The 27,535-nt window shown below is 42.4% G+C and overlaps 1 protein-coding gene across 1 annotated transcript in view; it reads right to left on the reverse strand.

Annotated features, from left to right (window-relative positions):
* Window positions 1–27,535, reverse strand: part of FERRY3 (FERRY endosomal RAB5 effector complex subunit 3) — a 404,396-nt gene that overhangs the window by 365,426 nt on the left and 11,435 nt on the right. The window contains exon 2 of the mRNA XM_085652590.1: window positions 9,372–9,543. The gene's annotated coding sequence lies outside the window, so the exon portion shown is untranslated. The remainder of the gene's footprint in view (window positions 1–9,371; window positions 9,544–27,535) is intronic.

Below are 27,535 nucleotides of genomic sequence, written 5' to 3' on the forward strand. Positions count from 1 at the left end.
GAAACAAATAAGTCGTCATCTAACGCTCTACCCGGAAACCTCCATTGCGGTTCGTGTCCCTCAGGTCTAGGGAGACGAAGCTTAAGCACGACCGGGGCATGATCAGAGTAAGTCCGAGGAAGTATGTCTATTGTAGTGTACCAAGTGATGGGGGTGTAGGAGAGAACCAAAAATCTAGTCTGGTCCAGGTGTTGTGTTGGGCAGAGTAGTGTGTGAACCTCGGATTCGCTGGGTTGTGAGTCCTCCATGCATCAGCGAGCTGAAATTCCTCGCCGATGTCCAGTAAAACCTGCCGTGCCCGAGGCTTGGGGGCAGCCGCACTGGAGGAACTATCAATGGAACTGTCTAGGAGTAGATTGAAGTCCCCACCCAGCAGCAACCCACCCGAGCACACCCGTACCAGCTTGGCATCTAGTTTGTGGAAGAATTCGGGGCTGTCAACATTTGGGGCATACACACACACCAGAGTGAACATCTGGCCCATCAACTTACGAACCACAATAAAGTATCACCCCTCTTGGTCAGTCAGGCAGCATGTCAAGGAGAAAGGGAGACGTTTATGGATGAGGATCGCAGTACCCCTGGCATAATTACTATAGTTAGAGTAAAAGCGGTGAGCCCCCCATCCCGTTGCAAAGTGTGTAGTGTCTGCTTTGGGCAAGTGAGTTGCCTGTAAGAAGTTATCAACGTTATGTCGCTGTAGATAATGTATCACGTGTTTGCATTTTTTAGTGTTATTAAGCCTGCGCACATTCCAGGTGATTAGCGAGTGATCAGATATTTCAGGGGCAGTGACCATGTGCGTCATGTGTCAGATTAAGAATGAAAGTTATGGTGGCCGATAATAGGCAAATGTCATGTTTGGAGCCGGAATTATGAGAACATTGAACGTTGTGGGTAACATCCCCACCCCCCGCCCAGCCTCACGACCCAACTCGCAAGGCAAAGAACCCAATAGCCATGCATCCTGTAAGCAACCCATGTGGAGAGTCAAAAACCAGGACTGATGCATTACAATCTGTGAGAACAACAGTGTGCGACGCACCTAGGGGGAGGCAACGCTTCGATGACGCCCAGCAAATGCAGGATAACAGTGAGGAACTATGTGTACTGCCCCAATCATTATAATAGCAGGAAATCAAGCCATATTATATATATACAGCATGCAAAAATTATAGACAATTATTACAACAGTTCAGGCCTGTCGGTCATTCACTTGTGAGGAGCTCAACACTGGCAACAGATCCGCTATGTGGGGAAGGTTGGGGAGGTGCTTGTCCAACCTCCCCCTGTTGGCCGTCCGAATTCTTATAGAACCTCCAAAAAATGTGTGCGTCAGTAGGATTGTCAAAGATTGCACCAACAGATGCGGAGTTCGCGCCAGGCATTTCTTGGTCTGCGGCTTGGCCACACTACCCCTGGCCACACCACCACTGAGATTTTATAGGTAAGCTCAGGTTTCACTTGTACAAAACCAGTGAAAGGCAGCAGTTGTAGTTAGCTGAGCTGACTATAACTCACGCCCCCGCAATACACTGCTTATGACATCACATATTACATCACTCATAACATGGTCAGCGACATCACTCATGACATCACACTACCTCCCCTGCACTCAGCGCTCATGTTACCATTAGGTATAATGAAAAGTGAGACACACAAAAATGGCTGCCATGGACATTTGTTGTCAAAAAGGATGGTAGCAGTCCCCTTTTTTCGTATAACTTTCAAGCAACCAACGGGAGTGCAAGTTTTTAATTTAAAAGCATTGTGTAGATGTTCATGGTGTTTTTGTTGGTATTGAGAAAGATGAAACTCGAAACGCATTTACTGGTAATAAAATCTGGAAATGTCATCCCGTGAGCGCTCTGTGTTTTCTCCTGTTGGATGTAAGAAATACAGATATCGTGGTATCACCGACACGTAACGGAGGCACCCACCCTGAGTGCAGGCAAGGTACTAGTGAACCTACATATACTGAACAAACCAAAAGCTAAAGTGATGTTATAGTTAGGTGAAAATTTCATTGGAAAACGTAATGTTTTAAGCTAAAAAAAAAAAAACACTGATATGCACCAGTTTTATTTATCTCTAGTAACTATGCATCCTATGGTAACTATAACTCGCGCCCCTGCCATGCACAGTGTTGTCATCAATGATGTTATTTCAAATGTTACAGTGATGTTGTCAAACATCTCGTGGAACATGTTATTAGCGATGTAATTTGTGGGGGTAGTGGCCAACCCCTCACAATAAAGTAACCTCATGCCAAAGATTGAGTGTGGCGTGTTGTAGGAGACAGGCCCTACAATCGATCCCCCTGTGAGGGCAGCCACGCACAACCTTTGGGTGTGGGGTTGGCCGCAGGGAGAGGCTGGGCCCCAGTCCAAACCCTTGCAGGCATGCAGCTCCCTTTGTGGCGGAGGTCTCGCCTCCTCCTCACAATTATAAGCCGCGGAAACCCCACCAACATGGGGCCAAAAATATTTATATTAGAGGGAGCACAACTTCAGTCTCACTAGTAGGCATCTCCCACTCCATCAAAGACTGAATATTGGCAACAGGTGAATCCTCCAGTTCCACACCTTAATCTCAAGGTAGACCACAGGGGACTACCGGCACCTGTCCTATGTGTCTTAGATGATCCTGCCATGAATTGCTGAACACCGCTATGTAATCCAGATAGGCCACACAGAACTCTTTCAGACCTCCAGATAGAACGCGGTTCACCTGGCTCTGACCAGTAGCAGGAGCATTCTTCAAAACAAAGGGCATCAACATAAGCTAATATAGCCCATCTGGCGTAGAAAATGCTGCCTTCTCCTTTGTATCTGGTACAAGGTAATCTGACAGCACCCACTACTCAGATGCCAGTATCCACTGGTCAGATCCAACGTGCTCAAGTACTTTGCAGCACGTAACCGATCTACAAGCTCATCCTCTTTAGGATAGGCATTGGTTACCTCATTGAGGGCTCAATTGTCCATACAGAACCACAAATCAGTAGACCCTTGTTTAGGCACTAGCACCACAGTACTGGACCACAGACTACAAAATTGCTCAATGAATTGCCCAAGTCCAATATAATGTTAAAAATCTGAATTGAAGAAAAAATATAAATAAATAAAGGTAAATACATACCTCAAATGAGAAGTGGCTAAACAAAACAAAGTAAAATCAGCGTCAACCCCTCAAAGAAACATTGCCTTGACCTGAATCTTCCTTCTAGTAACTGACCTGTCTCCAACTTCCATGGCTAGGTAAAGCACTGGAAAAATGTGTCTCGTTTCAAGTGAACGATCATATCAACAAAACAAACCTGTTCACAGTTTGTCAGTCAGAATTCCACATCCACCAAATTCTTGATAGCGGAGACAAGGTCTTCTCATACTTTTTCACCTAACTTTAAAACTTGATGAACGCTTGATCAACGCTTCTGCATCAGAGGTTCGGTGCTCAAGTGGTTCAGATTCTATCTACTTAGCCATGCTCGGATAGTGAAGTATGACAGCTACGGAACCAAATCTTCTATCATTTGTGTTGTCCCCAAGGTAACATCCTGGTTCCCACTGTCTTTAACCTGAACGTGGAGCCACTGTGACTTATGCCATGACAGTGGGATGCTCATTCATCAATTTGCAGTGGACAAACAAGTCTACCTTAAAATATCTTCTGTTTGGGGCACAGTGTGCTATGAGCCATATTATTAAGGATAAAAACCTGGATGGTTGAAAATTGCTAAATGCAAAACACCCAAAACATGAATTAATTATTTTCTCTCCAAGGTTTTCTTTTCTCTCCACGATTTAAGTATTTAGACCAGGTGCAATCTACAGCTTTAATATCCCAGAACTTGGCTGGTCACTCTCCACCACAGTCCCTACTCTCTATAATACTCTGGATTCAAATATTTCTACAATTACCCATGTCAAAACATTTGGCATATCAGCTAACTTTTAGGTATATTGCTTAAAGAAGATAAAACTCACCCCTTTGAAAAGCAGCAACTCATTTCCTCATTCTATCAAGGATTACCTTTGACAACCATTATTTGCAAGTAGCCTACAAAGGCCCTCATGCCCCTGAAACCGGTCTTCCATGTTGCAGCAAAACTTGTGTCGTCTACGTAACAAAACTGATCACATTACACCTATATTAGCTGAATTACACTGGTTAACAGTTGAAGCCAGAATAATGTTTAAATTAGGATATCTAGTTTACAAGATTATCCACTTCAAAGCCCCAACCTACCTCAAATCCAAGCTCAAACAGTCTGGTAGTAAAGGAGCGTCAAGAAAAACAAAAAAACTTAATGCTCAAGTTACCCATCTCCAAAACAATTCTTGACCAGCATAACTCACTAACCGAAAACTTAACAGTAAAACCTTCCTTAACGTATTTTTGCAAACATCTAAATACTCATCTCTTTAGACTATATATCTGTCAGAATGAATCAAACTGACATCTGATCATACCCATATGTCCAGCACCTCTCTTCCAATAATGATATCATAGCGCTGCCAGAAATGATGATTGCCTTGTTACTGTTTTATACTGGGTTTTTTTTTTTGATGTTCGCTGTAAAATATGCATTTTGCCAGGGAAATAGATGATGTGCCCTAACGACCTAGAAGCTGGGAAACCGGGTTCGAGTCTCTGCAGGGACGCTGAACATCCTGTTATTCTGGGCAAATTACTTCAACTCCCCGCGCCTAACAAAAATGAATGTGTCCATCTGTAACCCAACTGGTGCTCATGTAAAGCTCTCTCATACCTTCGGGCCTAGTTCGCGCTATATAAAACTCAAAAAACAAAACGTGTTTTCATACCCACATGTGTTATACACTATAGAAAACATACATAAAGTTGGGTCATGCCTACTAGGATCTGAGCCCATAGCTCTTCACAGCACGCTCTCTATCTATTGAGCTACACCACCTTATGCAGAGTTTAAGGTATTCCTTGGGTAATCTGGCAATACAAAAACATTGACTGAAAGAATGAGAAGGCTTGATTAAGTGTGCTGAAGCATGCAAACTTCATTTGTGCATGCCTGCATTTCCATTTGCTAGCACCCTTAAACCAAACATCTTGGCTTTGTCCATGCTTGTTTTTCTCAGGAGGTATTCCACCAAAATAGAGGACAAAATATTTAGGGGCCAAAATATTGAGGACCAAAATATCATGAAACTAAGTTCACATAGGTAAGTATAGATTTACAATATATATTTTATATTATATATTTTCAAGGTATGCAGATGTGAAATTAAGAACAGTAAATCTATCCTTACCTCTATGCACTCAATATTTATGCCTTGACATTTTGGTACCACAATATTTTTGTCCTCTACCTTATAACATACAACCTTTCAGGTAGGCTCTTTAGATAATACATGAAATCTCGAGAGTGAGAATAGTAGTAACCCCGTTTTGAGATTTTATAGGCTCCCATACCCCTAAAGTTAGTTCTTTTTATGGGAAGTAACTCTAAAGTGGCTTTAGATCTGATGTTTCCAACACTCCTTCAAAGACTGTTTCTGAAGTGGGTATAGCTTCCAAGACTCGCTTGCAGTCAAACATACAGAGGATGATGCTAAGCCTGCAGGTCACAGATTTTAATGCCAGACCAAATAACAGGCTGGGTGAATTCAAGTTCTGCTGACATTTCGGTGTGTTCTGAAGGCCACAGATTGAGATCCAGTACGAGAGCTCAACAGGATGACTGTGTGACATGTTGGTTACATGTTCTAATCAGAGTGATATATAGCAGTGGGTTGATATACTTACAGCAGAGATAAGAGTGTAAATTCTTTGTTGCAGTGTCCTATTCCAGCAAGAAGGATGCCTGACAACAATGTACACCATACAATATTCTCGGATTAATGATTTTAAAAAACTGCAAAACTGTCACACTTTCGAGGTCAACAATTATGCTTCTAAAAGCAAATAAAAATAATATGAGCTATCAGTTAAGTGTGTAAATGGGCACATATTTTATATACAATTACCTGCAGGCTAACAGCGAACAAAACAGTTATAAGATTTGCTATTTTTAGCCATGTCTCAGGCCCCACGCTCAAACATACTCACCCTGCCCCTCTTGCACTCAGAATTACAGTTTCCATACTTTTAAGATCTCACCTACAGACAGCATGGCTGCCTAGTGAGAGCTATTGACACAACACTACACACCACATACACATGCAGAAAGGGTCTTTTGGACTACACCTTTAAGTCACTGGCTACAGTGGATTAGCTGGCATTAGGCACTGGTCCACAGGGCTGTCCCATTAGTGTTTGTTTCAACTCACAGTTTTTCATTGGTTATTCTAAAAGTAGTGGACCACCTCACTCAGGCAATGAACTCTGCGCCACCCACTACCCGTCTCTCTACTGCTGTTGCTCCGCCAGCCCGGCATTTGCACCCAATGGTTACCATGTGACATTTTGTTCTGCGCTGTGCGCTCCTGTCAGGCAGATCCCTTCAAAGTGTCCTGCGAGTTTTCCCGTTCATCTCCCACTTTCCTTTGTGTTCCAGCCGGGCTGTCCCTTTCCATGTAAGAATGGCATGTTACTCAGTATTGCCCCTGCTGATTTTTGTTTTCCTGCTGAGTCGCTCTTTTCCATGCATGCCCATCAGGCAACTTAATGCTGTTCCTGCAGCTCTCCATCCTCCCACTGTACCTAACGCAGATCCTGTTCCCCTCATTTGTAAGAAGAGCCCAATAAATGTCTATAAATCAAAATAATTTTTTTGTGTTTTGAGTTTTATATAGCGCAAACTAGACCCAAAGGTATCAGAGCGCTTTACATGAGCACCAGTTGTGTTACAGATGGACACATTCATTTTTGTTAGGCACGGGACATGAAGTAATTTTCCCACAATCACAGGATGTTGAGCGTGCCTGCCGAGACTCGAACCCGGTTTCCCAGCTTCGAAGTCGACTCCCTAGCCATTAGGGCACATCCTATACCCAACATTGAATATTGTATTGCTGTTTTTGCCATTAGAAATGGGGGGTCTCTAGTTGGCAATGGTTTGCACCTTTGTCCAACTAGGGACCCTTCTTCCTAGTTAGGGTAAGGAGAATACACTTTTAACATAGCCCCTGCTCACCCCCTTGGTAACTTAGCATGAGCAGACAGGCTTATCTCAGATGCAGTGTGTAAAGCATTTGTGCGCACAGAGTAATACAGTGAAAACAAAACAAATGAACACCACAACAGTTTAGAAAAAATAAGTAATCTTTATCTAAACCAAAACGACAAAAATTCACAAAACAGTATTAAAAATATGATTTATAAAAAGGTAGAAACAGTTCTATTCCAAGAAAATTGGATAAAGGCCTGTGCACACGTCTATATTACGTTGCAGAGTAAGTACTCTGTCTCTAAAGATCCGATACACAAGTACAGTAGACGCATATACTTTAGGAAACAATAATCATGCAGAAGTTGTTTTATGTTCTTCTTTATTCTTGAACAGATGCCCAGCCAACAGGTGTTTCGTCTGGGGAAGTGATACAAGACTTCATCAGGGCTTAAGGCAATACGAAGGAGATCTTGGATCTCTCTGCCGGTTGTTCTTTCAACCTGGCTGGTAAAGGAGGTTGCAGTAAGTAAAATGTAGTGCTCCGGAATAAGGATCACAATGAGTGCGATAAGTAAACCACTCCGAACCGGTTGTACTTCCGACCCGGTTCACAGGTGATTAAGATCTGAAGGCAGAGCGGACACGAATACGTTCCGTCACGAGTACCGGAGGTCAAGTTCCGGAGGAAGCCAGAGGAATGGCTAGGCTGAAGCAGCGAGTACGCTGATCCGACGGAACACTGATCCGGGTCGGAAGTACAAGCGAGTTCGGAGAAGGCGTGTCCTCCACTGTTACTGCGGTGAATTCGGAGTGTGTGGGCGAGGCAGCGGGTGGTAGGACACAGGTGTCTGGAGGGAAGGTTGAAGTTCAGTTGGTGGTCGATGTAAGAAGGTCCCTGGTTGTGGAGGGTTTTCAAGGTGTAGATCAACATCGAACTCACATCTCTTCTGTATGGGTGGCCGTTGAATTCTGGATTGTTTGCAGTCTCTTGAAGAGTTGTGAAGTGATTCCTATGTAGAGTGCATGGCCGTAATCCAGTCGGTTGGTGACAAGTGCTTGTGTGGTGGTCCATCTGATGTAGATGGAGAGCCACTTGAAGATCTTGCGTAGCATGCGAAGGGTGAGAAAGCAGGCAGATGAAACTGTGTTGAGCTGTCTTTTCATGGTCAGTTTGCTCTCCAGGAGGATGCCGAGGTTGCGGGCGTGATCAGTCGGACTGGGTAAGTTTACCTAGTTCGGGCGGCCGACAGGCGTCGTTCCATGGGAAGTTGTTGTTCTCAAAGATCAGCACTTCTGTCTTGTCTGTGTTGAGCTTTAGGTAGTTGTCTCTCATCTAGTTGGCGATGCTCATCATGCACCTGCAGACGTTGGTCAACGTGTAGGAGGGGTTTTGTGATAGCGAGAGCTTGAGCTGGATATCATCGGGGTAGGATATGATGTTCAGTCCATGTGATCTGAGGACGATGGCCTGGGGAGTCATGTGGATGTTGAACAGGGTAGGGATGAGGGACGACCCTTGAGGGACGCCGCAGATGGTGTTTTTGGGTTCAGAGGGGAGGAAGGCAGATTATCTGGGTTCTTCCAGTGAGTAAGGAAGCAATCCACTTGAGGGCGTCTCCTTGAATTCCAATGTTGTGAAGCCTTTTGATCAGGCTGCTGAGAGGTCGAGGACGATCAGGGCCACTGTTTTTCCTTGGTTAAGGAGGAATCTGATGTAGTCTGTGGCTGAAATCAGGGCGGATTCAGGTGCTGTGGTTGTGTCATGACCCTGAGTCCTTCTGCCACAGCGTTCCTCAGTGCATAAGTTAAACCCCCTCTTATATGTGTCCCTGGCGTATTCTTTTGTGGTCAAGTCAGGTTGTGCATACATTGTTCACATAAGACATATATTGTTGATAATATCCCTGGTGGCAAGTGGTAGGATTCCCATGTTTTGTTTATAAACTGACATGCGCAAACTTTATTATTCATCATGTGTGCTCATCTTTGGTGGGGAGTGGTAGGCTGCTCATGTTTTGTTTCTAACCTAACATGCGAAACTGTTTTATCACGTGTTTTCAATTAGGTAACGCTAGTGCAGGTAATTACATTCAGGACATGTTTTTTCCCTCGTGCTTTCGGTTGGGATACATTTGTGCCAGTAATTAAGTTCCTCGTGATGAACTGCCAGCACCTGTAACCAGCGAGACGTGCACTTCTAGCAAGCTAGAGGAGCTCTTTTTTGAAAGAAGTCAGATCGAGCACAAGGTGTTTGACCTCAGCTAGTCTGGACACTTACCTGTTCTCCAGTGGTACCAGCAGCAGCAGTGTCTCTTCCTGTTTCCAGTCGGCGTAGCAGCGTCTCTTCCTTCTTCCAGTAGGACTTCTTCTACCATCATCTCCAGTCTCTAGTCACGTTCCCATCTCCTCTGCAATGCATTCATCCGCACCAGATCTTTCGAGGCAGAACTCTGAAACAAAATAAAAATATGACAAAATTATTATAGGTATTTCTCAGTGCTCGCATCTGGCGGGCCCGAGATCCAAAGACAATAAAAGGTACTTATATTATTATTTTCTTTTGGGACGCAAAAGCAAAGCAAAGACCTCTTTTGAAATTATGAACACGTTTTAGAAAACTGTGCCCAGAGTGGTAAAAACAGATTGCACACACTGGCTTACAAGATATGACTAAGCAAGCAAAAGTATGGAGCTCATGTTGTAAAGGCATACGTTGTTGTCATTTACCTTGTGTATATATTAACTAATGCTTTATCTCTTTCAGCACATTATAAGTGCAGCATATTGGGCGTGTACAGAATACAGCAAAGTACAAAAATATTATATATATATATATATATATATATATATATATATATATATATATATATATCTCTCTCACCTGGGTCACCTGATACAAAGTATCCCCTATGGTGAATTACTGCGGCTAAAACGAATATGCAGTAATGACCATGATTTGAAATTGGCACAAAAGGATTGCATAACCAGATTTAAAGAGAGGTTACACCGAGAAAGGTTTAGATTTAGCCCTCAAAAAAAGTAATTTATTACCTACGGAGATTTTACTAACTAAACAGAAATCAAATATAAGTGAACCAGCAAATGAGACTGTTAAATTTCAGAATGAATCTAAAATTATCAAACAAGAAAAAGCCATTAAAAGCATTATTAACAGGAATTGACACCTTATCCGTGGCGATCCTGTAATTGGGGGGGCTGTTCCAAAGAAACCCACCATCATTTACAGTAAGGCTCCTTCAATGAAAGAGGTCTTAGTCAAAAATGACCCCTGTGGTGTACAAGTAAAACGTACATGGTTAAATCAAAGAGCTGTGTTCCATAAGTGCAGGACTTGCAAAGCCTGCCAACACGGAGTAACTACTACTTCCTATGAAACTCCGTTTGGCGGACAAACCAGAAAAATTGGGAAGGCTTTGAACTGTAAAACAGATCATGTGGTATATGTGCTAGAGTGCCCTTGTGCACTAAAATATGTAGGAAGTACCATCCTACAGGGACATAGAATGGTGCTCCAGCACTTAAGGGCCAGTAGCACGTCATTTTAATGAATTCCATGGAGGCAACTGCAAGGATCTTAAATATTTTCTCATAGATTCAGTCCCAGCAACCAAAAGGGGTGGTGATCGAGAAAAAGCACTTTGTAAATTAGAAATGTTTTACACATTAAATCTCGACACCAAACACCCGAAAGGGATGAATACTACTGAGGAATTACATGCCAGTCTACTTGGATAAAAAAAACTTTAAGGATGACGATTTTTTAGATACATTTTAGTTAACAATATCAGGTTTATCATATAATGCGTTATCAAATGAATCAGTTAAATAACAAAAAGCAATGCGCTTTATATTAAGGCCTACGTCTTCCTCACACTTTTAGATTTTTAAGCTAGATAGGTTCACAGCACTGATTAGTTATATGCACCAGACACTTTATTCAATCTATTTATTCACACAGTAACATCAAAGGACTAGTAAGGTGACATGGCAATAAACAACAGGTTTTATGGTCTTATTTTTTAAAAAACAAAATAGGATTGTTGGCTAGATATTTGTACCAGGAAATGAACTCAACTGTCTTTTTTGGTGGAATATATGGATGTGTATTGTGAATTTTTAAATAACATTTAATGAAATCGGGTATTTATACCGGTAAAAGCATACATAAGTCTCTGCACAGTTGATATGTATGTATCCATAACGACAGGATTTATCCAGTTATCTATTTAATGCATACTTATTTATATATTTATATGTGTAGACAATGTATTTTTATGAATTCATACAAGAATAGTTTACATCTCCATGCAATCTCCATAATTAGATGGTGATGAAAAAACAGTAAGAGATATGAAAAAAAAGAAGAAAAAAAAAAAAAGACTGGTCATCTTGCAAAGGTGTCATTATACATGCTGCAGTTCTTCTAAGTCCATGAATTTTAGAGTTACAATTACTTTAAATACACTTTAAATACAAAATCACGTGGGTATTGGGGAAAAAAAGAGAAAAAAATGGAAATTATTTAAACGAACCATTTTGCTAGTAGCGCGTCATGTGATCAAGTCCCCTGTGAGGGATGAAACGCGTCATGGCTACCATGGTCTGTTGGGAGCAATGAAATAAATAACCAGCAGTAAACATTTGTTGGGTCCGTGCTCTTTCTTCAGCTGACAAAGCGAGTGAGACGGGAAGGAGTTGATTTGCATATATAAATATATATGTGTATATACACACATATACAATTTATATAATTAGGCGTGTACTGTATAGGGTTGCAGGTGCATCCAGTTTTACACACTAATTCTTTATTATCGTCCACAGATAGTCAATGACCCATGTCACTGAACAACAGTTATCAAGGTGCAACATAGTCAGCTCCCTGAAAACGTAACCCAGAAAAATCCATTGAACTGGCATCCAGCGCACCGTGGTCCAGTGTGTTTGTTTTCCTCTTTCTCTCTCCCAACCCGCTTCCCCTTCGGACCTTCCCTGGTACAGTGTGAACATATTGTCATTGCTGCCAGGCAAGGTTTCAGGGGGTGTTGGGTGCAGTCGTCTCCCCAGAGAACCAGCCTGGAGTTCAGGTGAGTGGCTTTGTAACATAAGGCCAAGCCACAACAACTCAAGTCCTTTTGGGAGACATGGATCAAGATCACATTAATACCCAGGGCTTTGCAACATTTGCAGCAGAGAATCAAGATCTAGGTTAGGTGTTACAGACCTTACATTTAGAAATGCGCAAATTGAGGGAAGAACATGCAGAGTTGGAAGTGAGTTGCCTGGTTTCAAACCTAGGGCTAATCCTTGGGAAAATCCAGTAAGCAAGCCCGCAAAAATCCTTTCGACCAGGCTCCCGCAGTAAACTCCCACCCCCCCCCCCATACCTCCCCGGTTGTACCCAGGAGTCCTTGTTCCCTCTGCAGGTCAATGTAGCAGTACTCACTCCTGTGCCTCTGACCATACTGGAGTGTTCCTAGGGGACAGCTCCAAGTTTGCGGTCTTTATTAACCACTGCTAATTACACTTTATGTAAACCTCAATCTTTCCCTACCGACTCAGCAAAAGTGGCTTTTGTATTGTCCTACCTCGAGGGGGAAGCAGCTAATTGGTCCATTCCATTAATATGTGACGATGATCCTATTTCGTATAACTGGCCAGCCTTTAAGGCAGCAAAGACACAGTTGTTTGCGAAACACATGTCTGTCCGAGCAAGTGACAACTAATTACTTGACTTAAGATAAGGGACAAATGACTTACTAACATACATCACGACGTTCACTCACCTCCTAACAGAAACTAGATGTGCGGAGGAAAATCTCTTTTCTATCGAGGGCTGAAAGATAATTTGAAAGATACTTTCTCTCATATAGTGGATTAACCAGATAATTATTCAGAGTCCGTAGACCTAGTAGTGAAGCTTGACCATCAGTTAGGGGAACGCAAGGGTGAACTCGGATTACAATTCAAAAGATATCTGCACACAACATGGTTCCCAGTTGCCAATTCATCCAATACGTATATAGGAATCCTCTAAGATTCTATAATATATTGCCAAAAAGTCAAGACCTCTGGTGGGTTAGTCAGTAAGCTCTATATACTCTTGAAGGTAATTGTACTATAGATAAAATTAGAAGCAAAAGACCATACACCCATCATGTGTCAGTAGACATGCTGTACTAAGGTTAGTACGTTATCCTACTTTAATCCAGGACACTACCCTGTAGTAGAGTGTATGCGCTCACGGAATCAGAAACGCAGTATTTACGACAAAACCTGGATGAACCACTGACTCTTTCTTTGTGGCGATTTACGGACATGCATTAACTATCGCAGGATTGATAAGGCCATAATTAAAAATAAATACCTGGTACCATTAATCCTAGTTCTTTTAGACATTCCATAATTTACACCAAACTAGAACTCCATGGGGCATACCATCTTACAACAGGTCAAAGAGGGAGACGAGTGGAAAGCAGCATTCAGTACCAAATTCTGTCTTTTTGAATACACAGTCATACTCTTTGGCCTGTGTAATGCCCTAGCATATTTTCAATACTTCATTAACAAACTACTGTGGGAATTCTTGGATGTATGCATGGTTTTCTACATTGATGACATTCATATACTGTCCAAGAATACAGAAGAACACGTACAGCAGGTTCGAGCCGTTCTATGGCTACGTGAAAACCAGTTGTTTGCCAAATTAGAAAAATGTACATTTCATGCCCATACTGTAGAATTTCTTGCGTATCTTTTTCCCCAAATGGGATAACCATGGATCCAAACAAGTTTAAGGCTGTTCTTGCTTGGACCGAACCCAACACTGTGAAAGACAAACAAAGTGTGTTGAGTTTTGCAAACTTTTTGAGGCAATTAGTTCAAACGTTCTCTGAAATTGTGGCTCCAATCACACACTTCTTGCGCAGAGGGGAGCCTTTTGTCTGGTCGTCAGCTGCTTTTTAAGCATTCCAAAACCTGAAGGAAAAATTCACTAATGCCCCAATACGGAGAGACCCTGATCCAGATCAACCGTTTTTAGGTTTCGCCTGCACAGCGCTTGCCTCTTCTCTTTCTTTGTGTCTCATTAGTTCCTGTGTGTGCTAATTAGGTTTCCTCCATTTCTGGCTGTAGCATATTTTCCTGCATTTACCAATGATTGTTCCTCAGCTGCTTATCTTATCTGTTTCCCGTAGCCAAAATACTGTTAACATCCTCTTTGGTGGAACTATTTTTCCACTAAGTTTTGGTTCTTTTTGCTTATTACTCTTGCAGCATATTTATATGACAATCCGAGTGATTAAGTGGTTTGCATATAATCACAGGATCTTGCGCCACTGAGACTCGGACTGGGATCCCCAGCTATTGTGTCAGCAGCTCTGACCACTGCGCAACATGCTCTCCACTCCAGTGTTATTTGTCAGGGAGTTCTTTCCTTCTCTACAACATGACTGCTAAAAACAGCTCTTTATTTATCACATAGGTGAAACTGTTGGAATGCTTGTTTAGGTTTTGCCTACACAACGCTTGCACTGCAAGTGTGAAATCTCTTGTATTCAATATATCTTCAAAGGGGCTCCTATCAGTTCCCGTCGAAGTATTGTGTTAATGTGCTATTGTGTGGAACTTTTTCTTGGCATTACTTTCCCGGGCTGCATTTAACCGTATCTCACATTTTGTTTAATTTCTCTGGCAGCACTGCTTTCTTCATTTCTTTGATTCTCTGATCCGCTTATTTATTTTTTTACTTTTTTCGGCTTATAACTTTCAGGGCTTGCTCATTTTCGAGTGAAACCGTGTCGTACATCACTGCCATCTCCATCTGCCAACTTGGGAACTAGGAAAACTGGTTCATGTTTCAGTGCCAGAATTACATCCTGTAAATTTGGGCAATTCACTTAATCTCCCCGTACCTACCAAAAAAAATCTGTCTTTTTGTAACGGAACTAGGGTTCATGTAAAATCACTCAAATGAGTAGTTGTTATTACCAGCACTTTTAAACAGCAGGAGCGCAGTACAAATTGCGATACAGTAAATACTTTAATTCTAAAATATGCTGTTTTACGCAACAGAGCCCAACCGTGTTGCACATCAATACTTAAATTTCACTAGCTACTCTTTTTATTTATCTTACACTTTTATTACTTAGTACTGCATTCCGTTAACTTTCCAAGACTGCATGCAGTTAAAGCGTAATTTTTTACTTCTACAGCAATTATTTACATATTAGCATTTCGAGTGAGCATACATTTATTTAGGCCTTTCATTCATTCACTTGTTCGAATGTTAGTATTGTAGTCTTTAAAATTTGTCTTTGCGTGCCTCGGGCATCATAGCCTGTAAAATTCATCTTTGCGTTCCTTTTGCACTTGAGTTGACAAATGTATGCTTTATTTATTTTCTGTGCGCTTAACCTGTTTTAAGGGTGAACCTACGGCCATCAATTAACATTTTAAACAAGAGGAAATGGAAGAGCAGGATCACACATATACCAAAAGCTACAGGCTAGATTACATAAGGGTTGAATGGATGCACGTCCAAAGCCAAAGACTTTAAAACTCGTAAACCAGGTTAAAGTGTCAGCGCAGGCTCAACATCCTTTCTTTTTGTTCAAATTACTTAATCTCACTGTGCCAACAATTAAAAACATGTGATTGTGTAACGTAACTGTAGCTCATGTAAAGGCGCTCCTGTACCTTCGGGTGGAGTTTGCGCAATATAAACAAGCATTTGTAATGCAATATGTCTCGCATTTGCCAGAGTTTAAGCTAGTGGCATTGTAAATGACAATGCCTTTTATTTATCTGTTTCGATAATTAACACATCATTAAAAGGCATTGTCATGTACAATGCCAATAGCTCAAACGCTTGTTCAAATTCTTAGTTCAGGGTTGGCAGATGGAGGACATGAGTGCATTATTCCTTAGGCCCTACTCTTTTTCAGACACACGTGCTGCAAAATTAATACTGCGGCTAGTGGAGCAAGCCTGCCCTGTTTATTAATTATGATAAAGCTAATTAAGGATTTATCACTAAATGGCAAAAGTTGCTAGAGCTTTTATGGTGCTTCTTTCACTGGAGAATATATATATGTTTTTTTTTTAAAAAATAGGTGTTCACCGTAGGTTAAGCCCAGCCTGAAACTTTTCAACAAGGTGCATAAAAAAACTTCTGGCATGCAAGGTGATCTAATGTGACCTCACAGAGAAAATGAAAACATTTGCAATCAAGGTGCACGGACCACATTCAATGTCTTACATAGAAATATTGGCCACTGATGGTTCATTTCACACTCAGGTCTTTGCTAAAACAAACAGTAATAACAGATTACTTTGAAACGGGCTCTGTTTTTTTAAAATGCAGTTTACAATGAAGCTCATGGAAGGACAAAAGCTTAAAGGACTTGGGCTACATACACATTAGTGGCGTGATGGAGTCCTGCCAAGGAGAATAATGCGATAGGAGGTGGGCAACTAGCTGCCTTAATGAAGTGTCTCACAGAGTAGCCATGTACATCCCATAAGGTGATGATTGGCTGCCACAGAAATTGTTCTAAAATTCCACACGTTTTTTAGGAGCAACAAAGTTCAGGTCGCATTCCCTTTCTGAATGACGGGCTCCATCACCCTTTGAGGTTGGAATGAAATGCATGCTTACTGTTTGCTTTGACGTTCCGAGAACAAGACTCTATTTGGGGCTCATTTCAAGCAAGTTCTGCTATTTGCCGGCCTTGGCATGCGCTCTACGGCACTGCCTGTGTCACGTATGCTGCCTCACAGATTGTCCGCCCCAGTACTGGGCAGATTGGTTGGCAGTAGGAAGGATTTTACTGCGCTAACCTTCCCAGGTTGCATTCCGGTATCCTGTAGTGAGTTCACGTTCTAAACAGAGTGATACTTTACATATTCGAAGGTCTTCCTAGTAAATAATCTAACAGGCGCTGCAGTCAGTAAGTGGCACGTCCGTTCCCAGGAATGATTGGTCTATTAAAGCATAACTAGCAAGGCTGCATTCCTTCGGAGGAGGCAGCAGGGCAGAGGGGGTAGCGCAGGAAAGGGCAACGGTGGCACTACATCATGAAAGCAAAGACACTGAGGCCTGAAGAGAACAGGGTTGGAGATGATGAAACGAGATAAGCCAATCGAGGGGAGTCTGGAGTGAAAAAAATCCCAAGCGTAGCTATAGGAGAATATGACAGTGCACCATGAAGACTGCAGGTTAAGAATCTGAAACATTGAAAAGAAGCGTGCACGGTACTGATGAGTGCGATGAGTGGCGCCCTATGCGACATGCTAGAGTACCAGGACAAGTAGAGCGTCTTCTAAAGGTCACGTGGTCCCAGTGGGGAAACATCCTTTACCACGAAGGCTTTTCTACACGTTACGTTTACAACGGTACACTTACCACGTAAACTTCTTTACCACGCTTATGCCTTCCACGACCGTCTTCACCACGCAAGCTGCACTAGAATGTCTTCTTCTTCGTCCGGTTCAGTCCATTTTTACTGTTGGAGAAGACGTGTGTTAAAGGCTACAATTAAAACAAGCATTTGCAATGCAATAGGTCTCGCATTTACGAGACTTTAAGCTATTGGCATTGTAAATGACTATGCCTTTTATTTAGGTTTTGAAAACAAAAATAAAAGCCATTATCATTTGCAATGTCAACAACTCAAACTCACGTACATGCGAGACCTATTGCATTTCAAATGCTTGTTCTGTCTGGGACTAGTAATCAGTGGGCAAAGGAAAGAGTGATAACTTCCGGCTGAGCAGCTTAAAGGAAGAAGATATGTTCTATCCTGTTTTGCAGCGTCTGTAGAGCGCAGCCCGATGGTTAGATCAGTTTGCTCCATTTATCTGCCCGAACAGTTTTAGACATTGCACATCAAACCGTTTATCACCCGCATGTGACACGTAATATCACCAGGGCAGGCACTTCTGTGGCACACGGCTGTAGTATGCGAGGCTAGCCAACGCATTTTTCCGAAGAAAACAGCTCAGCTGCACTGGTACATCACTTCACCCAAACAAGGAAATTACAAATAAATAAAACAAATAACTCAAATGCCAGTACAGTTAATCTTGTAAACCTCTCTCACCATAAAGGGCGTACACGTGAAGGCTAGAAACAGTGACTTTCGCAGACACTTTCAGTCCGGGCAGGTCCGACTCAAAGCACTTGAAAAGCTCCTTCTACAACAAGCATTGACCGTGCGGCCGTGAAATTAACGCCGCGCGGCCATGAAGAGAAAGTGAGCCACACGGGTAACATGGAAGGTGGGGGGGGGGGGCGGTGAGTGCTAAAGCAACACAGGGAAGGCTGGCATATGGTGAGCACTATCGCGGCCGCTTTGATGTTCTCAGTGGCCGCGCGGCTCACTGAGAACATCAAAGCGGCCGCGAAAGTGATCAGCAGGCTGACAAATGGTGCGCGCGCCCGGCGCACATGCACTGTAGTTGGCGGCCTGAAAAGCACTAGTTTGCACTTCCAAATCCCGCTTTCTATAGCTCTCGCCAGAGCAGCGCTAAAGCGCTGGCTCAGGCGAGACCTAAAAAGGGAGTTTGGGGGGGGTCTCCCCCCAAAAATAAAAAAAAATGCGTGAGAAAAAAAAGGGGGCTTGGGGGGGGGGGGGGGGTCTCCCCCCCCCCCCCCCCCCAAAAAAAAACAGAACCTGTTGTAACGTCGGAAGTGGAGGCAATCGGCGTCGTTTTAGAGGAAATGGAATGACGCTTCCTCTTTGCGACGTACGACTTCACCAAGGAAGATCAAGGAGAGGAGACGACAAGAAGAGGTAAGGGGACTATAAGTTTATAAAAAATATATATATATATATATATATATATATATATATATAGATTGAGGGTAACGGGCAGGGGTAATTATAATAAGGATTGGGGGCTGGGGGGTCACGTAAGGGTACAGGGGAGAGGTATAACCTTTACCACGAGTATGCCATTACCATGCATGAATTTACAACGAAAATCGTTGTACGAGTATGCGTGGTAAAGGAATATTCGTGGTAAAGGTTATGCGTGGAAATAGCATTACGTTGTAACACATGCGTGGAACTGGAACGAGAGGACAGTGGGGATTACCAGCGGCTAATAACTTTCAACTCTTAAGTGAGCTTTGAGGCAATTCTCGGATACGCTTCAGGAGGCTCGGCTGAGCAGCCTGAACTGACAGCGGTAGGGGAGAGTCCACGGACATGAATGCACGCTGAGGTAATTCTTAACCTTTGTTATACGCTTATGCAACATCATAATACAGGAGGGGAGGTGTCACTTTTGTTTACGGACTCGGTGTATTTTACACGGGAGGCTGTAAGCATTTGGACTGAGATTGAATAGATATTTTAGCAGCCACCATGTTTGCCGCAGCGCATAGGGATCGAGAAAGTGCGGCAGAGGAAATGTTCACGGACAATCCTCAACAAAAGCAATTTAACACGGATGCAGGGATGCCATCAACATCCACAGCAGTTAAAAACTTGAAGGATAACTACCGTGTATTGGAGAAATTGATGCAGAAGGAGACTTCAAAATGGTGGGAGGCCAAATCCCTCCAGAGATATTTAGATGTAGGCAGAATTCCGAGGGGGCTTAGAATTATGCTGGCGCCCAGTTACGATACCCCAAACCCACAGATGATGGCGGAGTGGGCGGAATGTAACTTGGACTCCTCTCGTAAATTGGTAGTTATTCTAGTGAAATACGCAGAAATGGACAGACTTGAATTACAACACCAGATAGAAAACCTCAGTAAGGAAATCGAACAACAAGGTGATGACCAAATGAGGAAAAAATACCATGAAGAAATGACAGTTAGACTTAACAAGGAAGAGGAGAAAATAAAACAAAGAAAAACATACAAGTTTCAACAAGAGAAAGATGATTACGCTAATGGCCAGATTTTTACTTTTTCCCGCAAATATGATGTCTATAAAAACAAATCAATGAGTGGTAAAAAAATGCGGCAGGAACAAAACGGAGCATATGGTGTATTGTCCACTTCAAATTCGGACCTTAGTTCAGCAGTCGAAAGTGAAGGCGAGATGGAGAACATGGCAAATAGACCGAACGCAGGGGCAAGCAAGCCGTCCCTGGGTGAAGAACTTGACTGCCTTCGGATGAGTAGAAGGGACACCTTGAGACCTAGGGTTAATCAAACGTCAAAAAACGAAGGACAAAGAACAGGCGGGAACGAAGGAGGGCAGCCAGAAAAAGGAGGCAACAATACAATCAAAAAATCAATGAGAGGGCGAGGTCAATGGAGGAAACGATAATGCCCATCAATACCAGCAGCATGGGGTTCATAGAAACAAGTGACAAACCGAACATTGAAAACAGTACTATTATCAATCTTACTGAACTGGAGCTTAATCAATCTGAAAAACAGATCCTCTCACTTGGTCTCTCCTATTGTCCCTCAACCAACTTTGATTATACTAACACTAGGGCCGACATTTATAAGTTTGTGAGAAAACTTAAACTCACTAAATTTCACCAAGGAAAAACAAAGCCCCCAAGTACTTCACAAACCAATCACGACCAACCTATCATAACAGAGATGGATAACTTAAGTGTTGCTGATATTGGACCTCTAAAGGATCTGATCTATCTCAACCGGGAAGGTGATGGTTTTGGGGAAAGTGATTTGGAATTGGCAACCCAAGATTTGCTCTCGCCTGGATTTGAAATCTGCACCAAACCAACAACTATGTTCAAAGAAAAATCTAAATTTACACCCATCTTACCTCGTGATGCAATTGACCTGTTTAATGAACAAGTGGTGGCGGAAATTAAACAATTGTATATAACAGCCAGCAAGAATTATGCGCCTACCAACAATGAGGAACGCAAATACCACCAACTAATGGACAAAATTAGGAAAAACAAACAGGTGGTAATCAGAAATGCGGACAAGGGGGGCAATGTAGTCCTATGGACACTTAAAGACTATGCAGAGGAGGCAGCTAAACATCTTAATGACACAAATTGCTATCGAAAAAGCACTATTGATAAATTCAAGCAGGCACAACATAATTTCTTTGGGAAACTATTGGCCTGGAAAAGTGCAGGCCTCCTGAACCTGCAAGAATTTAAATTTTTGAAAAAAGAAAACCCAACTATCCCTTTGCTGTATTTCGATCCAAAGGTCCACAAGTCTGCCAGCAAGCCACCTGGCAGGCCGATCATTTCGGCTTGCGATGGGCCATTGGAGAACATGTCTATTTACATTGACTCTTTCCTGCAGCAACATGTGAAAGCTCTCAAATCCTATGTACAAGACACAAGTGACTTTATACGCAAAATTGAAGAGATCAGGTGGCATGATGACTATTGCCTTATTGCATTGGACGTTACAGCCCTCTACACTTGTATACGCAACCATGATGGAGTCAGGGCGGTTGAGTATTTTTTGGCTAATCGACCTATGAAATTCGCAAAACATAATCAGATGTTATTAGATCTTTTAACATTCTGTCTAGACAACAATTTGTTTTTGTATAATAGCCAAATTTACCAACAGGTGCAAGGTGTAGCCATGGGGGCCAGCTTCTCCCCCAGCTATGCTTGTCTCTTTATGGGATGGTGGGAGGAGCTGGTCCTGATGAGACAATATGCCCAGACATTTGAAACCAACATAGTTGCATGGTTGCGTTTCATTGATGATTTGTTTGTTGTATGGAAGGGGTCCATGCAGGATGCACATGAGTTTGTTGCTAAAATCAACACCAATGACCTCAATCTTAAATTCACTTGTGATATAAGTAGGGAGACTATAACATTTTTGGATACAAAAATCTACATTACCCCCACTGGTCTTGCCACGACTTTATTCAGAAAACCGACAGCGGGCAACTCGATATTGCACGCGTCAAGTGCCCACCCCCCCCACTTGATTCACAGTATCCCCTATGGGGAAATGTTAAGAATTAAAATAATTTGCAGTGCAGAGAATGACATGCAAGCAAAACAGGAAGAATGTAAAAGCAGATTCTTACAACGGGGATATAAGAACCATGTAGTGGAAGCGGCAATTTTCAAATCTAGATCTAAAGCGAGACAAGACCTGCTCCAATATAAATCTCAGACCAACAATGGGGTGAAAGACAAAAAGAAGGAACCTATTAGGCTCATTCTGGGATACAGTAGGCAAGAAGGACAAATCAGAGCTATAATTAGACGCAATTGGCCAATACTCAGAGGGGACCCTGTTATAGGGGGAGCCTTACCCAAGAAACCCTCTATTACATTTAGAAAAACGTTGTCTATGGGTAACACACTGGTAAAGAATAACCCTGAGCTAGCTGAACTTAATACCTGGCTAGCCCCTAGAACAGGTTTTTATAAATGTACCCAATGTAAAGCATGCCAATATGGAGTCAACACAAAAACTTATCAAACGGCATTTAGCTCCAAAAAACACCCTATATTGAAGTACTTGTCCTGCAAAACTGAATTTGCTGTCTACGCACTCACATATAGTTGCAATCTAACTTATATAGGCAGCACCAAGCTGCCAGTACATAAAAGAATTCTGCAACACATGCGAGCCATAACTAATAAAGACCCCAGTTACCCTGTTGCTAGGCACTTTAAGGAACAGCATCAAAGTAACCTTAAGCACTTTAAATATCATGTGTTGGATGCAGTGCCCTTTACCAAGAGGGAAGGCAACAGAGAAAGAAACCTTCGGCGTCTTGAGACTAGATTTATATTGGAAATGGATACTAAGCACCCTGGGGGTTTAAATGTTTGTGAGGACTTACACACATATTTATGAGATATAGCCCTCACATAACTAAGCAGCGTATTTTACATTGAGTCATTATATTACTCTCCACTTAGTCCATCTATGGAAACTTTAATAGTTTCATATGTATTCCTTTAATGCTACTCTGTTGAGTTTATGTCATATCATGGTCAGAAATTTATATGTATATTTTAGGAACACATTTTAGGAGTAATTTTAGTTAATTTATTGATACAATTTTTTAGGTTGAAATGATTTTATAAAGGTTTTATAATTCATTATGTGGGAATCAACCTATTGCTTTGTTCAATGATTACCTATGGATTTATATTATTTCCATTTATTCCGTTTCTGTGTAACTCAAATGCACGATGGTTTTGTCATCCTATCTTCGTGTTAAGGCATTTATGCCACATATTAACCTACATACATATATATTAATATGTGTATTATCCGCACTCTCTTTTGCACACAAGCACCTTTTTGCACATATATTTTTTTGCACATTTGCACATATATATATAGTAAAAAAATCGAAACAAAATAAAATATAGTTCAAATTGGGATCTCGTTTTTAGAATCAATAGTATTATGGGGACATTTCTCTTTTTATGCACTTAGACACTTTATATACAGAATTTTCATGGTTGACCTACGAAATTTGAGATGATTGTATCAGGAATATGCGAGGGGGTCAAGTTGTATTTACACTGAGATCCCCACCTGCCCTCACAAAACAGTTGAGGAACAGGAAATAGGGTATATTATGCCAAGTAGGATTGATTAACAGTAGTAGAAATACTTAATAAATTTTAAAATCCTATTATTTTAATCATGTGAATTTATTCCATGTATTTTTAAGTTACATGATATCCCAATATTAGGCATGTATTCCTTACTCTTTTCGGTCATACAATATTTGGAGGCATTTAAGCCTTAAAATGTATATTAATTGTATTTACATGCAATGCTATGTACAATTGTATCACTTTCAAATGACAGTAACTCTTCCATGTTTACACTTTCTTGATTGTTTGCACTATTTAAAGGGATATGTCGCCCATGCGCTGTTGTGTGAGCAAGGTCGGAGTTTCCGACCGAAACGCGTCATGGCGACATGGTGGTGAGCTTAATCAAATCACTATCGACGAATCTGGGTCTGCTCTTGTTTTCCGTCATCACGAAGGAGTTAAAGCAAGGATCACTGGATATATATATATATATATATATATACTTGAAGATGAAGGATCACAAGAAAACAACAGCCAGCCAGGGCAAAAATCTGGATCCCAAAGGATACAATGAGTCACAAAGAAATAAAATATCCAAGAAAGAAGTGACTCAAACAGATAGATTCACCAAAGAACAAAAATATATTTCCACTACAACGTTTCAGCTTCCGCCTTCCTCAGGTAGTACAAGATGGTTTGCTCTGTGGCTGCACAGATGACAGCTGAATTTTCAAAAAGCATCATGAGTGAAGATTCCATTTGGAATGTGGAATCAATGCAGTCCAGAGAGCTCTTGAGATATGCAGTAATCAGGTTGTGTTGTCAGTAATGTTCAGTCCATCTGGATGCAGTGATTTTAAACGGTACATCCAGAAGTTTTCCCTGGAGTCCAGTAGTTCTTCCTTTGAAACATGTTCCACGGGGAAAATCTTCAAATCTGATAGTGAATGATCCACAAGGTTAAAATGATTGGCTACAGGCTGGTCAATTTTCTTATTAATTATTGCAGATTTGTGGTTCCTGAATCGTGTACGGAGGTCATTCACTGTTTGGCCTACATATTGCTTTTTACAGCTTTGCCGTTGGCACTGAATCACATAAATAATGCATGTTATCCTAACTACAGAAATATAATGCAAAAAACATTTCCCTTACTGTCCACTTGTGAAAAATTGCAAAAGGTTTTTCCAAAACCACCAGTCATTGCTTACCGCAGAGCTCCAAATTTACGATCTCTTATTGTGAGAGCTGAACTCAAGCAAGCTGTAACAAATGCAGGGGTTCATTGCTGTGACTCTAAAAGGTGCATCACGTGTGAATATCTTTTACAAACATCATCTGCAACTAGTTCTGTTACGAGAAGGACCTATGCAATAAGGCAGCATCTTACATGTCGCTCAACATGCATTATTTATGTGATTCAGTGCCAACGGCAAAGCTGTAAAAAGCAATATGTAGGCCAAACAGTGAATGACCTCCGTACACGATTCAGGAACCACAAATCTGCAATAATTAATAAGAAAATTGACCAGCCTGTAGCCAATCATTTTAACCTTGTGGATCATTCACTATCAGATTTGAAGATTTTCCCCGTGGAACATGTTTCAAAGGAAGAACTACTGGACTCCAGGGAAAACTTCTGGATGTACCGTTTAAAATCACTGCATCCAGATGGACTGAACATTACTGACAACACAACCTGATTACTGCATATCTCAAGAGCTCTCTGGACTGCATTGATTCCACATTCCAAATGGAATCTTCACTCATGATGCTTTTTGAAAATTCAGCTGTCATCTGTGCAGCCACAGAGCAAACCATCTTGTACTACCTGAGGAAGGCGGAAGCTGAAACGTTGTAGTGGAAATATATTTTTGTTCTTTGGTGAATCTATCTGTTTGAGTCACTTCTTTCTTGGATATATATATATATATATATATATATATATATATATATATATATATATATATATATATATATATGTTGGAAACCGGGCAACCGGGTTAGCAGTCACCAGGTTCCCAGCACAATGGTAGCTTGGCTCGAGCGGTTGGGGGTCAGGCACCGTGTTAAGCGTACGTCACACCCTCACAATAACCATGCGTTCATCCGTTCCAAAAACGACACTACACCGTAAAAATTATGAAAGAAAGGAGTTTGTCTTTATCTTATTTTCTCTTAGTTGCAGGGTTCATAAAATAAATACAGTACCATAAGACTTTTCTTGAAAATAGCAGGTCAAATAAATAATACCACAGTGGGGTTTCAATAAATAGGATCAGGTCATAAATAAACACGGAATAAATATAGGTGCAATAAATACAGAGGGCAAATAAATACTGTCAGACAATAAATACAATGCAGGAATAAATACAGTCAGACAATAAATAAAACGCCTTCAATAAATAATATAAGCAATCAATAACAATTGCAAATCAGATCACATTTATGAGGTAGTTTGGTTTTACTATGCCCAAGTACAGCTTGTGGTCACTGGGGTGGCCTGGGGATGTCCCACCTAGAGTGGTCAAGGCTGGGGCCTAAGCTGAGGTAGACTGAGGGTAACCTAAGGTTCTGGCTCTCCCAACTACACAGTCCCTCACACAGGTCCCTGCACCAGTCTCAGTTCACCCCCTAGCACTCCCAGGCTGGTCCTAACATCCCTCTAGCCCCTAGAATGGTCTTTTAGGGCTCCACAGGGCCTCAGATGCCCTTTCTACCACTTACTGTCCCTTCTGCGAATATCGGCTCCGTTGGCGCCGGGTCGGTGCCGTGAGGCGGCTCCGGATCGATGTCGCTGGGCGGCCTTGGCTCGATGTTGTGTTCCGGCGTCACAGGGTCACGGTCTCCCCGCTTCCGGGTGTCTCCGGAGTGCGACCTCCACTCCCGGCCTCCGTCGGCTCCACCTCGGGTTCCGGCGACTCCGGAGTGCGATCTCCACTCCCGACCTCCTGCGCGCTTCACCTCGACCTCAGGCGACTCCGGAGTGCGACCTCCACTCCCGACCTCCTGCGCGCTTCACCTTGGTTTCCGGCGACTCCGGAGGGCGGACTTCACTCCCCCGTCGACGCCTCACCTCGACCTCAGGTGACTTCCTACTCGACCTCCGGTGACTCTCCACGACCTCCGTCGGCGCCCTCACTCGGCCTCTAGCGGCTCCGGGTACGACGTCTGCCTTCTGTCAGCGCCGCTTCTCCACCTCGGGCTCCAGGTCTCCAGGCTACTCGACGTCGGGTCTCCAGGAGGATTCCACCAAACAGGTCAGGAACTTGCTGTTCTTCTCCTTTAAGGCCTGTTCCGGCTGTTCAGGTCCTTAAGATGATTTTCTGGTCTTTATCCCACACAGGGCTTTAGGCTGGGCTTGGTCAGTAGGGACTAGTATCAAGGGTGGGTTTCTGGACCCCACTCCAGGCACAAGTTTCCACCCCTGCTGCCTTACTCCTTCCTCCTTCTGTTTCTCTGTCCTCTCTCCTCTCCAGTCAGGTGCCAACTGCCTACTCCAACTGCCAACTCTGAGCTGGCTTCCCAACATTCTAAACCTGCCTCACACTGTCACAGGGTTCTAGAATGCTCTGGAAGGTACTAGTAGGTTCCAGCTATGTCTCAGGTGACAATGGGTGGCCACCATTTTGTGTTTCAGGCCCTCAGACAGAAGTTCCAGTGGTAGAGAAAATGGCTCCCTGACCCTGCTTCAACACTAAAAAGTCTGGTGGTTCCCAAAAAGGAAAAATACTAACAGGGTTTGAGGCAACAGTGGGACAAAATAAATAATGATGAGGAGGGACCACCCAAAGGGCTGACAGGTCTAACACGCGTCCCCCCCAGCTGAAAGTGGGGAGAGCTACCCAACCCCTTGGGAGTTCTCATCACTAAGGCGGAAATACCTTGAGAGACCGTCTGCATTGGCGTGGTCCACTCCAGGCCGATGTT

This window comes from Triturus cristatus, chromosome 4_1, assembly GCF_964204655.1.
Source record: "Triturus cristatus chromosome 4_1, aTriCri1.1, whole genome shotgun sequence".
NCBI lineage: Eukaryota > Metazoa > Chordata > Amphibia > Caudata > Salamandridae > Triturus > Triturus cristatus.